This window comes from Balaenoptera ricei, chromosome 2, assembly GCF_028023285.1.
Source record: "Balaenoptera ricei isolate mBalRic1 chromosome 2, mBalRic1.hap2, whole genome shotgun sequence".
Classification (NCBI taxonomy): Eukaryota; Metazoa; Chordata; class Mammalia; order Artiodactyla; family Balaenopteridae; genus Balaenoptera; species Balaenoptera ricei.
In genome coordinates, this window is record NC_082640.1 from 99,212,238 (window position 1) to 99,231,531 (window position 19,294).

The 19,294-nt window shown below is 40.1% G+C and overlaps 2 pseudogenes; both read right to left on the reverse strand.

Moving 5' to 3' along the window:
• Nucleotides 1-2,117: 2,117 nt before the first annotated feature.
• On the reverse strand, nt 2,118-3,301 carry LOC132360101 (RAD52 motif-containing protein 1-like; annotated as a pseudogene).
• Nucleotides 3,302-16,900: 13,599 nt separating this feature from the next.
• On the reverse strand, nt 16,901-17,759 carry LOC132360102 (AP-2 complex subunit beta-like; annotated as a pseudogene).
• Between the last annotated feature and the right edge of the window lie 1,535 nt (nt 17,760-19,294).

The following is a 19,294-nucleotide window of genomic DNA, read 5'->3' on the forward strand; positions in this document are numbered from 1 at the left end:
TACAACCTCAGGAGCCTGTGGATGCTGATCTGGAGTCTCCTGCTGGGTTGTGGCAGGTATAACTTCTTCTCCAGGACGCTCTAGATACTGAGCTGGGGTCTCCTCTTGTACTGAAGGTTTATTATGTGTACCGGCTTCTGGAGATTGGGCTGGAGCCTCCTGTTGAACTGGCAAAGGTTCAACCTCCTCAGGTGGCTGTGAAGGCAGCGTGGGGGGCCTCATGCTGGGTTGTAGAAAATTCTGCATTAGTAAGGGGCACTGAGGGCTGAGCTGAAGGCTTGTGCTGATTTGGAGAAGGTCCCACCTCTGGAGTGGGTTCTTTTGTCATGATAAGCTCCACATCTGCAGGTTTGACAGCAACACTGGATAAGTTTGAATGCTGAGCATGATGGTGACTTGGAGGTGAAACTGTCATTTCATGATGCTCTGGAAGTTGAGCTGGCTGTTCCTGTTGAGTTGGAGAAGGTTCCACCTCCCCTGAAGAAAGCTCTGGAGGCTGAGCTGGTTGCTCCTGCAGGGTTGCAGAAGGTTCTGTCGATCTCTGCTGGAGACAGAGCTGGGATCTCCTGCTGGGTTGGAGAAGATTCTGCCTCATTAGGGGGCTCTGGAGACTGAGCTGAGGCTTCCTCCTGGGTTGCAGAAGTTTCAGCTTCTCCAAAAGACTCTGAAAGCTGAGCTGGGGTCTCCTGCTGGGTTTCTGGTTTCACCTCCTCAGGAGGCTCTGTAGGCTCAGAAGGCTGAGTCAGTTGTTCCTGTTCACTTGGAGAAGGCTCAGCTTCCACAAGAGGTTCTGGAGGCTGACCTGTGGTCTCCTGCTGGGTTGGAGAAGGTTCAATTTACCCAGGAGGCTCAGAAGGCGGAGCTGGTTGCTCCTGCTCACTTGAAGGCTCAACCTCTCCAGGAGGCTCTGGAGGCTTAGCTGAGGTCTCTTGTTGGGTTGGAGAAGATTCTATGTCCTCAGGATGCTCAAGAGGTGGAGCCAGGGCCTGCTGCTGAGCTGTAGGAAATTCAGCTTCCGTAGTGGGCTCTGGAGTGATATAAGATCGAAATCCAGAGGTTGAAGTGTAACACTGGGCAAGTTTGAATGAGCATGATGCTGAACGCCAGGTAGAGATGCTACCTCATCACTCACTGGAATTTGAAGTACATACTCAGTAGGGAACCCTGGAGCCTGAGTTGGGGCCTCCTGATGGAGTAGAGAAGGTTCAACCTCCTCAGGGCGCTCTGGAGGCTGAGATGGGGTCTCCTTCTGGACTGGAGAAGGTTCAACCTCCTCAGGGCTCTCTGGAGGCTGAGATGGGGTCTCCTTCTGGACTGGAGAAGGTCCAACCTCTTTAGTGACCTGTGGAGTTATGGTAAGTGCCAGATCCAGAGGTTTAACAGTGACATTGTACAAGTTTGACTGCTGTGCTTCATTTGCCCCATGATGTGCTACTGGTTGAACTACAACCTCCTTAAGTGTCTCCAAAGGCTGGGCTAGGGCCTCCTGAGGACTTGAAGTTTCTAGTTCCTCAGGGGCCTCTGAAGGCTGAGATGGAGCCTCCTGCTGAATTGGAGGTGGTTCTACCTCTTCAGTGGGCTCTGGATGCTGAGCCTGGGCCTCTGCCTGGGGTGAAAAAGATTCAACCTCCTCAGGGATTTGTGGATGCTGAGCAGGGGCCTCTTGCCGGGGTAAAGATTCAGCCTCCTCAGTGAGCTCTGGATGACGAGTTTGGGCATCCTGCTGGGATGGAGAAATTTCAGCTTCCTCAGGGGGCTCTGGAGGTTCATCTGGGCTCCCCAAAAAATCCCTAAGTAGGCTCTCCTCAGGATAAAAGGCATCCATCCATACTGGGACCTAAATAATCACCCTGCAACTGTTGTTCTAGACCCTGAGTGTTTTTTTCAAATTGGCCTATAGTTCCAACAACAACTTTGGCAAGCCATTGATGCTGAACTAGATCTTTCTTCAGGTTTGGGGGGTGAAACAATAAACTTCATTGGTTTTGAACTCTTACTACCTAGAGGTGGAACAAGTATTTCAAATGATGAGTGACCTTCAGCCTGATCTAGACCTATGATTTTAGTCTTACTTTGGTGTCGAGAAGGCAGAACCAAGGCCTGATTCTGATTCCAGTCTAGCACTGGAACTGCCTCTGGGAGCTTCTGATGTTGGGTTTGCTTGTTATTTCAGATCCTGATGTGGAACAGCAAACTGATCTGGCCCTGTAGGCAGCTCTCCAACCGAATCCAAATCCGTATGGAACCTCAGTCTCAGTCAACTCTTGAATTAAATCCTGTAGTTCCTCTTCGGTTCTAGCATCTGTGACCTCTTCACAGGGTCTATATGCCACAGCTATTTTACCACTATCTAAAACCACAATCAGCAGTTACTGGAATGCATCTGTCATAGCCTTCTGAATAGCAAGCTTCTGGGTTACCTTCCTTTTCATAAGGAATGATAATGACCCTTCCTCCAACTTATCCAAAGGTTCCTCAGCCATGCCAACTCCAGGACTCCTGCACTCGTGGGAGGGCAACACCTCTTGATGATCCTTTTTGACCACCCATTGAAACCAAAGTAGTAATTTACCAATTCTTGGCATCTGGAGCTGTTTAGGGCAAGCGTATTATGTTGAACCGCCTTATGTCTGGTGCCGAGATGAACCTTCACTGGAGATGTCTGAAAAAGCTGCTTCTGTTCACATGCCTTTTGGGCTCTGTGGGCATCCCTTGCTGAATAAAACTTGATGATGGCATAGAACCCAGGACCAGCCACTGCTGCATTTGGGAAGACTCGGACTGAATACAGAAGGCCAACAAACTGGGAGAAGACTGTGAACAGAGAATGCTGTAGGGTGGTCCCATGCTAAGTAAGTGCAGGAAGTTTCATGCCCAGGAAACCAAACCGCCCATTCCCTTATATTCCCCCAGCCGTTTGCCACAGGCAACTGTGGTAAGCCTGCAACTCCAAACACTTCTCATTTCATGAACAAGTTTCCCTCTGAAATCCTAAACTTCGAGAAGCATTAGGAGGCAATGCCGGCTGTTGGAAACGATCTCTCAAAAATCTATGGGGGCGAGCTGACTGCTCAGGTCGGCTCTAGAACTAAGATTCCTCTCAGCGGAGACCACAGGCAGATGAGGTGCTGAAGCAGTACCCTGGGGCGCCCAGTTACTGGGGCGCAGGGTGGCTTCCTCCACCCCTCCCTCCACCCCGGCTCACTTGCAAGGCCTCGGCCGTGCGGCCAGAGCTCAGCTCCCACACCAGCAAGGTTTTGTCACCCCCGATGGGAACCGCAAAAGGTACCAACTCCACCATCCTACCGTCACCTCGCATGAGCCTCCACCCATTTTTCGATTGGGTTGTTTGTTTTTTTAATATTGAGCTACATGAGCTGTTTCTATATTTTGGAGATTAATCCTTTGTCAGTTGCTTCATTTGCAAATATTTTCTCCCATTGTGAGTGTTGTCTTTTCATCTTGTTTATGGTTTCCTTTTCTGTGCAAAACTTTTAAGTTTAATTAGATCCCATTTGTTAATTTTTGTTTTTATTTTAATTGAAATATATGCAATTAATATACAGAAATCTGTTATTTTTCTTGGCACTAATAACAAACTGTCAGAGAAATTAAGAAAAAAAATTTACAAATGTACCAAAAATAATAAAATACCTGGGAATAAATTTAACCATGGAGATGAAAGATTTATATATTAAAAATTATAAGACATTGATGAAGGAAATTGAAGATGATGCAAACAAATGAAAAGATATCCCATGCTCTTGGATCAGAAGAATTAATCTTTTTAAAATATCCCTATTACTCAAAGCAACCTACAGATTTAAAGCAATCCCTATCAAAATACCCACAACATTGTTCACACACAGAACAAATAATCCCCAAATAAATATAAAACCACAAAATACCCACACTACCAAAGCAATCCTGAGGGAAAAAAAAAGACCAAAGCTGGAGATAGCATGTTCCCTGACTACAAAGCTACAATAATCACAAAAACAGACACATAGATGAAGGGAACAGAATAGAGAGCCCAGAAAGGATCTCACACACTTATGGTGAGTAAGTCTACCACCAAGGAGGCAAGAATATACAATGAAGAAAAGACAGTTTCTTCAATAAGTCGTGTTGGGAAAAGTGGAGGGCTACATGTAAAATAAGGAATTTAGAACATTTCCTCACACCAGACACAAAATTCAAAATGGATTAAGGACCTAAAGGTAATACACCAAACCATAAAACTCATAGGAGAGAACGTAGGCAGAACATTCTGTGACATAAATTGTAGCAATATGTTTGGAATCTGGCCTCTATGGCAAAAGAAATAAAAGCAAAAATAAACAGGTGGAAGCTAAATAAAGTTTAGGAGCTTTTGCACAGCCATGAAAACCAACAACAAAATCAAAATTCAAAGTGCAAAGTGTAAGAAAGTATTTGCAAATGATATGACTGAGAAAAGGTTAATATCCAAAATATATAAATGGTTCATACAACTCAATATCACACACACAAAAAATGAACAAACAACACAATCAATAATGGTCAGGAGACATGAATAGACATCTTTCCAAAGAAGATACAGATGGCTAAAAGGCAGATGAAAAGGTGCTCAACATCACTAATTATTAGAGAAGTTCAATTCAAAGCAACAATGAGATATCAACCTCCACCTGTCAAAATAGCTCTCATCAAAATGTCTACAAATACCAAATTTTGGAGAGCATGTGGAGAAAAGTGAACCCTTGTACACTGTGGGTAGGATTGTAAATTGTTGCAGGCACTATGGAAAATAGGATGGAGCTTTCTCAAAAAAGTAAAAGTAGAACTACCATATGATCCATCAATAACTCTCCTGTGTACCTATCTAGGAAAAAAATGAAAACACTAATTCAAAAAGATACATAAACCCCAATGTGCATAACAGCACTATTGACAATGGCCAAGGTATGAAAGCAACCGAAATGCCCATGAACAGACAAATGGATAAAGAAGATATGGTATATATGTACAGTGGAATATTACACAGCCATAAAAAGAATGAAATTCTGCCATTTGCAGCATCGTGGATGGACCTGGAGAATATTATGCTTAATGAAGTAAGTCAGAGAAAGACAAATACTGTGTGATATCATTTATATGTGGAATCTAAAAATAATATAAATGAATGTATATGCAAAACAGAAACAGACTCACAGATATATAAACAAACTAGTGGTTACCATTGGGGACAGGTAAGGGGGGAGGGGCAAATTAGGGGTATGGGCTTAAGAGGTACAAACTACTATGTATAAAATAGATAAGCAACAAAGATATATTGTATAGGACGGAATTATAGCCATTCTCTTGTAAAATCATTTAATCAAGTGTAATCTGTAAAAAATCCCAGATCACCTGAAACTGATATAATATTATAAATAAATTATAATTTTAAAAAATAAATAAAAACAATTGGGTAGAGGATTTGAATACACATTTTGCCAAAAAAAAAAAGATGCTAAAAACCACATGGAAACATGCTCAACATCCCTAATCATCAGGAGGGAAATGCAAATCAAAACCACAAAAAGAGATCACCTTACAGGTGTCAGAATGGCTATCATCAAATTGACAACAATTAATAAGTGTTGCTGAGGATGTGGAGAAAAGAGCACTCACCTGCACTGTTGCTAAGAATGTAAATCAGTGCAGCCAACTATTGAAAACATTACGGAGGGTTCTGAAAACATAAAAAAATAAAACTACCATATGAGTTAGTTTGGTTATTTATCCAAAGGAAAAAAAGCAAAAAACTAATTTAAAGAGATACATGCACCCCTGTTTTAATTGCAACATAACTTACAATAGGCAATATATGGTAGAAACCTAAATGTTCAATGATAGAAAAATGGATAAGTGATATATATATATATATATATATATATATATATACACACACACACACATATACATGTATACACATACATACATATGAATATACACAATGCACATACACATATACACACATACATATATACATGTATCTATACATATATAGATATATTAATATACAAATACATATATATGTATATATGTGTATACAAATGTACATATACAGTTATATATTACTCAGCCATAAAAAGATAAAATCTCGCCATTTTTGACAACATGGATGGACCTAGAGAGTATTATGCTCAGTGAAGTAAAGTCACATAGAGAAAGACAAATTCCACATGACCTCACTTATATGTGTAATCTAAAAACAAAACAAACACAACAAAACAAATCTTACAGACACAGTGAACAAATTGGTGGTTGCAAAAGGGGAGGGGAGTAGGTTTTGGACAAGACAGGTGAAAGGGTATAAGAAGTACAAAATTCCAGTTATATAAAAATTGACAAGAATTTAATATACAGAATAAAGAATATGGTTCATGATATTGCAGTAACAGCGGATGGGGACAGATGTTTACTAGATTCATCAAGGTGATCATTTTGTAATATACTTAAATGCTGAATCATTATGTTGTACATCTGAAACTAATGTAATATTATAAGCCAACTATTCTTCAATCAAAAAAAGATGAAAGAAAGAAAAAGAATGTATGCCCTGACAGCATTTCACCTGAGCCATTTCTTGGGAGTGTGTTTGTAATGAACAGCCTTGAGGAATGAGCTAATGTCTCTCCCTCAGACAAACAGGAACCTGCTAACCTCTCATTTTAAAAGCAGTGGAGTCCTCAAACTCAGTGTTCCTCAGTGTAACACAGCCGAGTACATGCATAGCACTCAACTGGATCCCTCTCTGTCATCCCAGTGGGAACCTGGGTGTGGGGAAGGAGAACCAATACAATATTATGCTCATGCTTGCTGTACCATAAGTAATAAAACCTTTTGTTTCTGACAAAACACTCAATTAAAAAACCTAACTTTACAACTAAAGGAACTAGGAAAAGAACAAACTAAGCCCAATATTAGCAGAATGAAATAAATAATAAGGATTAGAGCAGTTATAAATGTAATGGAAGGACCTACTGTCTAGCACAGGGAACTCTACTCAATACTCTGTAGTGATCTATTGGGAAAAGAATCTAAAAAAAGTGGATATACGTATAACTGATTCACTTTACTGAACACAACACTGTACATCAAGTATACTCCAATAAAAATTAAAAATAAAGTAATAGAGACTACAAAAACAGAAGGATAAATAATACTGGAGGTTTTTTTTTTGAAAAGATAAACAAAATTGACAAACTGTTAGCAAGAATAACTTAGAAAAAGAGAGACTGAATGAATGATGAATGAATGAACAAATAAATAAACACACACACACATGCATATAAAGGTATTACAATGATGCCACAGAAATACAAATGACAATCAGAGACTACTACTGACAATCATATGCAAAAAACTTGGATTACTTAGACAAAAAAGGACAAACTCGTAGAAACATACAACCTACCAAGAAATAGAACACCTGAACAGACCAGTAATGAGTAAAGAGAATGAAACAGTATTGAGAAACCTCTCAATAAATAAAATCCCAGGACCAGATGGTTTTTCTCGTGAATTATGCCAAATATTTAGAGAGAAATTAAAGCCAAGACTACTCAAATACTTACAAAAATTTAAAGAGGAGGGAACGCTTTCAACCCATCTTATGAGGCGTTACTCCAGACAAGGGTAATGCCAAAACCAGACAAGGGGGGCTTCCCTGGTGGCACAGTGGTTAAGAATCCTCCTGCCAATGCAGGGGACACGGGTTCGATACCTGGTCCGGGAAGATCCCACATGCCACGGTGCAACTAAGCCTGTGCACCCCAACTACTAAGCTCTCGTGCCTAGAGCCTGTGCTCCGCAACAAGAGAAGCCACCACAATGAGGAGCCCACGCACCACAATGAAGAGCAGCCCCCACTCGCCGCAACTGGAGAAAAGCCCGCGTGCAGCAACAAAGACCCAACACAGCTAAAAATAAATAAATAAATAATAAATAAATTTTAAAAAAAGCAGACAAGGGCACAAGAGAAAAGTACAGATCAACATTCCTGAATAACATAAATGAAATACACGCAAAATACTGGCAAACTAAATTCAGCAGCACATTGAAGGGATTCATTCACCATGAGTAAGTGGGATTTATGCCTGGATGCAAGGATGGCACAATGTATGCAAATCAATAAATGTGATACATTACATTATGAGAATAAAAGGAACATATCATATTAATAGATACATAAAATTATTTGACAAAATCCAACTTCCTTTAATGATAAAGATTGTCAAGAAATTAGATATAGAAGTAATATACCTCAACACATTAAAAGTCGTATGACAGATCTCAGGGAAGATGGCGGAAGAGTAAGATGCGGAGATCACCTTCTTCCCCACAGTTACATCAGAAATACATCTACACGTGGAACTGCTCTTATAGAACACCCACTGAACGCTGGCAGAAGACCTCAGACCTCCCAAAAGGCAAGAAACTCCCCACGTACCTGGGTAGGACAAAAGAAAAAAAAACAGAGACAAAAGAATAGGGACGGGACCTGCACCAGTGGGAGGAAGCTGTGAAGGAGGAAAGGTTTCCACACACTAGGAAGCCCCTTTGGGGGCGGAGACTGCGGGTGGCGGAGGGGGTAAGCTTCGGAGCCACGGAGGAGAGCACAGCAACAAGGGTGTGGAGGGCAAAGCGGAGAGATTCCCGCACAGAGGATCGGTGCCGACCAGCACTCACCAGCCCGGGAGGCTTGTCTGCTTACCCACTGAGGCGGGTGGGGGCTGGGAGCTGAGGCTTGGGCTTCGATCGGATCCCAGGGAGAGGGCTGGGATTGGCTGTGTGAACACAGCCCGAAGGGGATAGTACGCCACGGCTAGCTGGGAGGGAGTCCGGGAAAAATTCTGGAGCTGCCGAAGAGACAAGAGACATTTTCTTGCCTCTTTGTTTCCTGGTGCGCGAGGAGAGGGGATTAAGAGCGCCGCTTAAAGGAGCTCCAGAGATGGGCACGAGCCGCGGCTATCAGCGCGGACCCCAGAGACGGGCATGAGATGCTAAGGCTGCTGCTGCTGCCACCAAGAAGCCTGTGTGCAAGCACAGGTCACTATCCACACCGCCCCTCCTGGGAGTCTGTGCAGCCCGCCACTGCCAGGATCCCATAACCCAGGGACAACTTCCCCGAGAGAACGCACGGCACGCCTCAGGCTGCTGCAACGTCACGCCGGCCTCTGCCGCAGCAGGCTTGCCCCACATCTGTACCCCTCCCTCCCCCCGGCATGAGCGAGCCAGAGCCCCCAAATCAGCTGCTCCTTTAACCCCGTCCTTTCTGAGCAAAGAACAGACGCCCCCAGTCGACCTACATGCAAAGGCGGGGCCAAATCCAAAGCTGAACCCCAGGAGCTGTGCGAACAAAGAAGAGAAAGGGAAATTTCTCCCAGCAGCCTCAGAAGCAGCGGATTAAAGCTCCACAATCAACTTGATGTACCCTGCATCTGTGGAATACCTGAATAGACAACGAATCATCCCAAATTGAGGAGGTGGACTTTGGGAGAAAGATATATTATTTTTTCCCCTTTTCCTCTTTTTATGAGTGTGTATGTGTATGCTTCTGTGTGAGATTTTGTCTGTATAGCTTTGCTTTCACCATTTGTCCTAGGATTCTGTCCGTCGGGGTCTTTTTTTGGATTTTTTTGGTTTTTTTTACTTAAAAAATTTTTTCTTACTTATTTTTTTATTTTTTATTTTAATAACTTTATTATATTTTATTTTATCCTCTTTCTTTCTTTCTGTATTTTCTCCCTTTTATTCTGAGCCGTGTGGATGAAAGGCTCGTGGTGCTCCAGCCAGGCATCGGGGCTGTGCCTCTTAGGTGGGAGAGCCAACTTCAGGACACTGGTCCACAAGAGACCTCCCAGCTCCACGTAATACCAAACAGCAAAAATCTCCCAGAATCTCCATCTCAACACCAAGATCCAGCTTCACTCAACGACCAGCAAGCTACAGTGCTGGACACCCTATGCCAAACAACTAGCAAGAAAGGAACACAGCCCCATCCATTAACAGAGAGGCTGCCTGAAATCATAATAAGGCCACAGACACCCCAAAACACACCACCAGACAGGGACCTGCCCACCAGAAAGACAAGATCCAGCCTCATCCACCAGAACACAGGCACTAGTCCCCTCCACCAGGAAGCCTACACAACCCACTAAACCAACCTTAGCCACTGGGGACAAACACCAAAAACAACGGGAACTACGAACCTGCAGCCAGCGAAAAGGAGACCCCAAACACCGTAAGTTAAGCAAAATGAGATGACAGAAAAACACACAGCAGATGAAGGAGCAAGGTAAAAACACACCAGACCTAACAAATGAAGAGGAAATAGGCAGTCTACCTGAAAAAGAATTCAGAATAATGATAGTAAAGATGATCCAAAATCTTGGAAATAGAATAGACAAAATGCAAGAAACATTTAACACGGACCTAGAAGAACTAAAGAGGAAACAAGCAACGATGAACAACACAATAAATGAAATTTAAAATACTCTAGAAGGGATCAATAGCAGAATAACTGAGGCAGAAGAACAGATAAGTGACCTGGAAGATAAGATAGTGGAAATAACTACTGCAGAGCAGAAAGAAGAATAAAGAATGAAAAGAACTGAGGACAGTCTCAGAGACCTCTGGGACAACATTAAATGCACCAACATTCGAATTACAGGGGTCTCAGAAGAAGAAGAGAAAAAGAAAGGGACTGAGAAAATATTTGAAGAGATTATAGTTGAAAACTTCCCTAATATGGGAAAGAAAATAGTTAATCAAGTCCTGGAAGCACAGAGAGTCCCATACAGGATAAATCCAAGGAGAAACACGCCAAGACACATATTAATCAAACTATCAAAAATTAGATATAAAGAAAACATATTAAAAGCAGCAAGGGAAAAACAACAAATAACACACAAGGGAATCCGCATAAGGTTAACAGCTGAACTTTCAGCAGGAACTCTGCAAGCCAAAAGGGAGTGGCAGGACATACTTAAAGTGATGAAGGAGAAAAACCTACAACCAAGATTACTTTACCCAGCAAGGATCTCATTCAGATTCGATGGAGAAATTAAAACCTTTACAGACAAGCAAAAGCTGAGAGAGTTCAGCACCACCAAACCAGCTTTACGACAAATTCTAAAGGAACTTCTCTAGGCAAGAAACACAAGAGAAGGAAAATACCTACAAAAACAAACCCAAAACATTTAAGAAAATGGGAATAGGCACATCCATATCGATAATTACATTAAATGTAAATGGATTAAATGCACCCACCACAAGACAGAGACTGGCTGAATGGATACAAAAACAAGACCCATATATATGCTGTCGGCCAGAGACCCACTTCAGACCTAAGGACACATACAGACTGAAAGTGATGGAATGGAAAAAGATATTCCATGCAAATGGAAATCAAAAGAAAGCTGGAGTAGCAATTTTCATATCAGACAAAATAGACTTTAAAATAAACGCTATTACAAGAGACAAAGAAGGACACTACAAAATGATCAAGGGATTGATCTAAGAAGAAGATATAACAATTGTAAATATTTATGCACCCAACATAGGAGCACCTCAATACATAAGGCAAATACTAACAGCCATAAAAGGGGAAATCGACAGTAACACAATCATAGTAGGGGACTTTAACACCCCACTTTCACCAATGGACAGATCATCCAAAATGAAAATAAATAAGGAAACACAAGGTTTAAATGATACATTAAACAAGATGGACTTAATTGATATTTATGGGACATTCCACCCAAAAACAACAGAATACCCATTTTTCTCAAGTGCTCATGGAACATTCTCCAGGATAGATCATATCTTGGGTCACAAATCAAGCCTTGGTAAATTTAAGAAAACTGAAATCATATCAAGTATCTTTTCCGACCACAATGCTTTGAGACTAAATATCAATTACAGAAAAAGATGTGTAAAAAATACAAACACATGGAGGTTAAACAATACACTACTTAATAACGAAGTGACCACTGAAGAAATCAAAGGGGAAATAAAAAAATACCTAGAAACAAATGACAATGGAGACACGATGCCCCAAAACCCATGGGATGCAGCAAAAGCAGTTCTAAGAGGAAAGTTTATAGCAATAAAATCCTACCTTAAGAAACAGGAAACATCTCATATAAACAACCTAACCTTGCACCTAAAGCAATTAGAGAAAGAAGAACAAAAAAACCCCAAAGATAGCAGAAGGAAAGAAATCATAAAGATCAGATCAGAAATAAATGAAAAAGAAATGAAGGAAATGCTAGCAAAGATTAATATAAATTCTTAGAAATGCACAACCTGCCGAGACTGCACCAGGAAGAAATAGAAAATATGAACAGACCAATCACAAGCACTGAAATTGAATCTGTGATTAAAAACCTTCCAACAAACAAAAGCCCAGGACCAGATGGCTTCACAGGTGAATTCTTTCAAACATTTAGAGAAGAGCTAACACCTATCCTTCTCAAACTCTTCCAAAATATTGCAGAGGGAGGAACACTCCCAAACTCATTCTACGAGGCCACCATCACCCTGATACCAAAACCAGACAAAGATGTCACAAAGAAAGAAAACTACAGGCCAATATCATTGATGAATATAGACGCAAAAATCCTCAACAAAATACTAGCAAACAGATTCCAACAGCACATTAAAAGGATCATACACCATGATCAAGTGGGGTTTATCCCAGAAATGCAAGGATTCTTCAATATACGCAAATCAATCAATGTGATACACCATATTAACAAATTGAAGGAGAAAAACCATATGATCATCTCAATAGATGCAGAGAAATCTTTCGACAAAATTCAACACCCATTTATGATAAAAACCCTGCAGAAAGTAGGCATAGAGGGAACTTTCCTCAACATAATAAAGGCCATATATGAAGCCAACATTGTCCTCAATGGTGAAAAACTGAAACCATTTCCACTAAGATCAGGAACAAGACAAGGTTGCCCACTCTCACCACTATTATTCAATATAGTTTTGGAAGTTTTAGCTACGGCAGTCAGAGATGAAAAAGAAATAAAAGGAATCCAAATCAGAAAAGAAGAAGTAAAGCTGTCACTGTTTGCAGATGACATGATACTATACATAGAGAATCCTAAAGATGCTATCAGAAAACTACTAGAGCTAATCAATGAATTTGGTAAAGTAGCAGGATACAAAATTAATGCACAGAAATCTCTTGCATTCCAATACACTAATGATGAAAAATCTGAAAGTGAAATTAAGAAAACACTCCCATTTACCATTGCAACCAAAAGAATAAAATATCTAGGAATAAACCTACCTAAGGAGACAAAAGACCTGTATGCAGAAAATTATAAGACACTGGTGAAAGAAATTAAAGATGATATAAACAGATGGAGAGATATACCATGATCTTGGATTGGAAGAATCAACATTGTGAAAATGACTATACTACCCAAAGCAATCTACAGATTTAATGCAATCCCTATCAAACCACCACTGGCATTTTTCACAGAACTAGAACAAAAAATTTCACAATTTGTATGGAAACACAAAAGACCCCGAATAGCCAAAGCAATCTTGAGAACAAAAAATGGAGCTGGAGGAATCAGGCTCCCTGACTTCCGACTATACTACAAAGCTACAGTAATCAAGAGAGTATGGTACTGGCACAAAAACAGAAATATAGATCAATGGAACAGGACAGAAAGTCCAGAGATAAACCCACACACATATGGTCACTTTATCTTTGATAAAGGAGGCAAGCATATACAGTGGAGAAAAGACAGCCTCTTCAATAAGTGGTGCTGGGAAAACTGGACAGGTACTTGTAAAAGTATGAAATTAGAACACTCCCTAACACCATACACAAAGATAAGCTCAATATGGATTAAAGACATAAATGTAAGGCCAGACACTATAAAACTCTTAGAGGAAAACATAGGCAGAACACTCTATGACATAAATCACAGTAAGATCCTTTTTGACCCAGCTCCTAGAGAAATGGAAATAAAAACAAAAATAAACAAATGGGACCTAATGAAACTTAAAAGCTTTTGCACAGCAAAGGAAACCATAAACAAGACCAAAAGACAACCTTCAGAATGGGAGAAAATATTTGCAAATGAAGCAACTGACAAAGGATTAATCTCCAAAATTTACAAGCAGCTCATGCAGCTCAATAACAAAAAAACAAACAACCCAATCCAAAAATGGGCAGAAGACCTAAATAGACATTTCTCAAAGAAGATATACAGATTGCCAACAAATACATGAAAGAATGTTCAACATCATTAATCATTAGAGAAATGCAAATCAAAACTACAATGAGATATCACCTCACACCAGTCAGAATGACCGTCATCAAAAAATCTCGAAACAGTAAATGCTGGAGAGGGTGTGGAGAAAAGGGAACATTCTTGTACTGTTGGTGGGAATGTAAATTGATATAGCCACTATGGAGAACAGTATGGAAGTTCCTTAAAAAACTAAAAATGGAACTACCGTACGACCCAGCAATCCCACTACTGGGCATATACCCTGAGAAAACCATAATTCAAAAAGAGTCATGTACCAAAATGTTCATTGCAGCTCTATTTACAATAGCCAGGACATGGAAGCAACCTAAGTGTCCATCATCGGATGAATGGATAAAGAAGATGTGGCACATATATACAATGGAATATTACTCAGCCATAAAAAGAAACGAAATTGAGTTAGTTGTAGTGAGGTGGATGGAGTTAGAGTCTGTCATACAGAGTGAAGTAAGTCAGAAAGAGAAAAACAAATACAGTATGCTAACCCATATATATGGAATCTAAGGAAGAAAAAAAGTCATGAAGAACCCAGTGGCAAGACGGGAATAAAGACACAGACCTACTAGAGAATGGACTTGAGGATATGGGGAGGGGGAAGGGTAAGCTGGGACAAAGTGAGACAGTGGCATGGACATATATACACTACCAAACGTAAAATAGATAGCTAGTGGGAAGCAACTGCATAGCACAGGGAGATCAGCTCGGTGCTTTGTGACCACCTAGTGGGGTAGGATAGGGAGGGTGGGAGGGAGGGAGATGCAAGAGGGAAGAGATATGGAAACATACGTATATGTATAACTGATTCACTTTGTTATAAAGCAGAAACTAACACACCATTGTAAAGCAATTATACTCCAATAAAGATGTTAAAAAAAATAAAAATAAAAATAAAAGTCATATGACAGGCCCAAAGCTAACAGTCCCAAAAGTGTTTCTCCTAAGTTTCAGCCAAGACAAGGTTACCAATTCTTGCCCCTTCTATTCAACATAGTACGGGAATTCCTAACCAGAGCAAGTAGGCAAGAAAAATAAATAAAATAAATCCAAATCATAAAGGTAAAACTAAATTTTCTGTTTGCAGATGACGTGTTTTTATATCTACATAAACCTAAAAATGCCACTTCCAAAAAACTGTTCAAACTAATAAGTAAATGGAGTAAGTGGCATGACACAAAATCAACATATAAAAATCACTTGTGGTTCTGTATATTAACAACAGAAACTATCAGAAAAGGTTAAAAAACGTCCCATTTACAATAGCACGCAAAAAAATAAAATATTTAGGAATAAAGTTAACCAAGAATGTAAAAGAGCCATACACTGCAAACTATAAAATATTGATGAAAGAATTTGAAGAAGACCAAATAAATGGAATGATCGCCAATATTACTAGATTGAATAAATGAACATTGTTAAAAATGTCCATACTATCCAAAGCAATCTAGAGTCCATGCAATCCATGTCAAAATCCGAAGGCAGTTTCCCCAGAAAATAGAAAAAGAAATGTTAAAATTCATATGGAACCATAAAAGACCGCAAATGTCCAGAGCAATATTGAGCACAAAGAGCAAAGCTGAAGGCGTCACTCTTCATAATTTCACACTATATTACAAAGCACAGTAATCAAAGCACTATGGTCACAGTACAAAAACACACATATAGAACAATGGAACGAAATACAGACCTCAGAAATAAATCCACATATTTACAATCAACTGATCTTTGACAAAAGTGCCAGGAATATACAATGAGAAAAGGATCTTCTCTTCAGTAAATTCGTGGGAAACTGAATATTCACAAGCATAAGGAAGAAATTAGACGTGTATCTCACACTGTATACAAAAATTAATTCAAACTGGTTTAGAGAATTAAATACAAGAACAGAAACTGTAAAGTTACTAGAAGAAGATATGGGGGGGAACTTCTTGACAGTGCTATAGGCAATGTATTTTTAGATGTGACCACAAAAGCACAGGCAGCAAAAGCAAAAAAAGAAAAAAGAAAAAAAGTATTGAAAACAGATTGTATTAAACTATAAAGCTTTAAACAGCAAAGGAAACTATTTACAGAGAGCAGAGTGCACCTACAAAATGTGAAAAAATATTTGAAAAACCTCTCTAATACGTATAATATGCTCAAACAACTGAGTAGAAAAAACACAACAAATAACATTATTTTTCTTTCAGGGACACTTTTCCTTGCTTTAATATATTTTATCTTTTGCTGCTTTTGAAGTGAGCTCTCAATTACAAAATATCAAACTACACTAAAAAACGCCAGCCACTGGCACAGGATGGAGAAGCCCACAATTAAGGACAGACAGCAGCAGGTGGCAAGATGTGGGAAGTGATTGAAGCTGTGGTTACAAATGCTCAAGTGTCGGATAGCTAAAACTATCCAAAAGGTTGTGCCCTAATATTAGCACAGGTCAGACCCGTCACTACCTTGGCGGGTGGCCTCGGTGTGTTTGGGTTCAGATTCCACACGGCAATACAATTTCTTCCAGTTAAGAGTTCTTGGATTGCACCAATCACAGGATGGCCTGAGGGCACCGGAACAGTCTATTAGTTTTTCAAAACGCTGTCGTAGACCTGATAGATGTACTGGGAGGCTTCATGAGCTAGCTCTACACTTCGGTGACAGTGTGTAATTGGGGTTTTCTGGCTGGCTATGGAGCTGGGCCAAAACCCAAATGCCATTAGTGAGTCAGGGATTGGTACAGAATATCCTGCCCTTCCACATTCCTTTGGCAATAGTATAAACGTTGTTGTTTTGCAACTTGCTGGAAACAGTGTCAGCATTTAAATGACTTTCCTTAATCTGAAACTGAAATTCATTTTCATTGGGAATATCCTTCCGTGTTGCAAGGAAGACCTGGCACTTCATTTTGCCATCGTCTACAAAAAGCACATTGAGTAGGATGAGGCAGCTGAAGTAGAAGATATCACGATTGTTTTTCACAGCCACCTGCAGGTTGTTCAGAGGTTGTATCTTCATGACTGGGTCCAAGGTGTGGAGATGCGGGGAGACATCAATGCTCTGGTTTGGCATCAGTGGTGTAGGGATGGCCAGAGGAGTGCTGGGGATGACACCAAACCTATTCTTGTTAAACTGAATTGCCAAGTCTGTCATGTGCTACAGAGCTTTCTTCATGAAGTTCATTTCCATATAGATGTGCCCTTGGAGGTGAGTAAATGTTCCTGAAATCTCCAAGACTTTAGCCTTTACTGCAGGCAACCAGACAGCTTTAGGAGCCCCATATCCACCAGGTGCCATGACTATCCCCATAGAGTGTTCAAGTTGGTTATTCAGACCACTGCTGACCACAGCAGGAGTAGGTGAAGGAGCAAAGGTTGCAGGCACTGATGATGGGGTGAAGGACTGTCCCACCAGACTATGTAGCCCTGCCCCCAAGAGGTCCATCTTTTTGAATTATACTTTTGTCTGGATATAAGCCCAGGAGAGGGGTTGCTGGATCCTATGGCCACTCTATTTTTATTTTTTTGAGGAGCCTCCATACTGTTTTCTATAATGGCTGCACCAATTTACATTCCCACCAACAGTGTAGAAGCGTTCCCTTTTCTCCACCCCTTCTCCAGCATTTATTTGTAGAATTTTAAATGATGGCCATTCTGACTGGTTTAAGGTGATACCTCAGGGTAGTTTTGATTTGCATTTCTCTAATAATTAGCGATGGTGAGTATCTTTTCATGTGCCTATTGGCCATCTGTATGTCTTCTTTGGAGAAATGTCTATTTCGGTCTTCTGCCCATTTTTTTGATTGGGTTGGTTTTTTTGTGATTCAGTTGTATGAGCTGTTTGTATATTTTGGAAATTAAGCCCTTGTAGGTTACATCATTTGCAAATAGTTGCTCCCATTCCACAGGTTGTCTTTCCATTTTCTTTATGGTTTCCTTAGCTGTGGAAAAGCTTGTAAGTTTGTAAAGGTCCCATCTGTTTATTTTTGCTTTTATTTCCATTACCTTGGGAGAATGATCTATAGAAACATTGGTACAACTTATGTCAGAGAATGTTTTGCCTATGTTCTCTTCTAAAAGTTTTATGGTGTCATGTGTTATATTTAACAGTTTCAGCCATTTTGAGTTTATTTTTGTGCATGGTGTGAGGATGTGTTCTAACTTCAATGGTTTACCTGTGGCTGTCCAACATTCCCAACACCATGTGCTGAAGAGACTGTCTTTTTTCCCATTGTATATTCTTGCCTACTTTGTCGAAGATTAATTGACCATTGATGTGTGGGTTTTTTTCTGGGCTCTCTAGTCTGTTTCATTGACCCATATGTCTGTTTTTGTGCCAATACCATGCTGTTTTGATTACTGTCACTTTGTAGTATTCTCTGAAGTCTGGAAGCATTATGTCTCCTGCTTTGTTCTTTTTCCTCATGATTGCTTTGGCAATTCTGGGTTGTTTATGGTTCCATATAAATTTTAGGCTTCTTTGTTCTAGTTCTGTGAAAAATATCATGAGTAATTTGATAGGGATTTCATTGAATCTGTAGATTGCTTTGGGTCCAATGGCCATTTTAATAATATTTCTTCCAATCCAAGGGCATAGGATATCTTTCCATTTTTTTGAATTCTCTTCACTTGCCTTTATTAATGTTTTATAGTTCTCAGCTTATAAGTCTCTCACAACTTTGATCAGGTTTATTCACAAGTATTTTATTTTTTTGGATGCAATTTTAAAAGGGATTTTTCCCCATTCCCTTTCTGCTATTTCATTGTTAATATAAAGACATACAACCGATTTCTGTATTTTAATATTGTACCCTGCTACCTTGCTGAATCTGTTTATCAGTTCTAGTAGTTTGTGTGTGGAGTCTTTAGGTTCTATATATCGTATCATGTCATCTGCCTATAATGAAAATTTTACCTCTTCCCTTCCAATTTGGATACATTTTCTTTCTTTTTCTTGTCTGATTGCCGTGGCTAGACTTC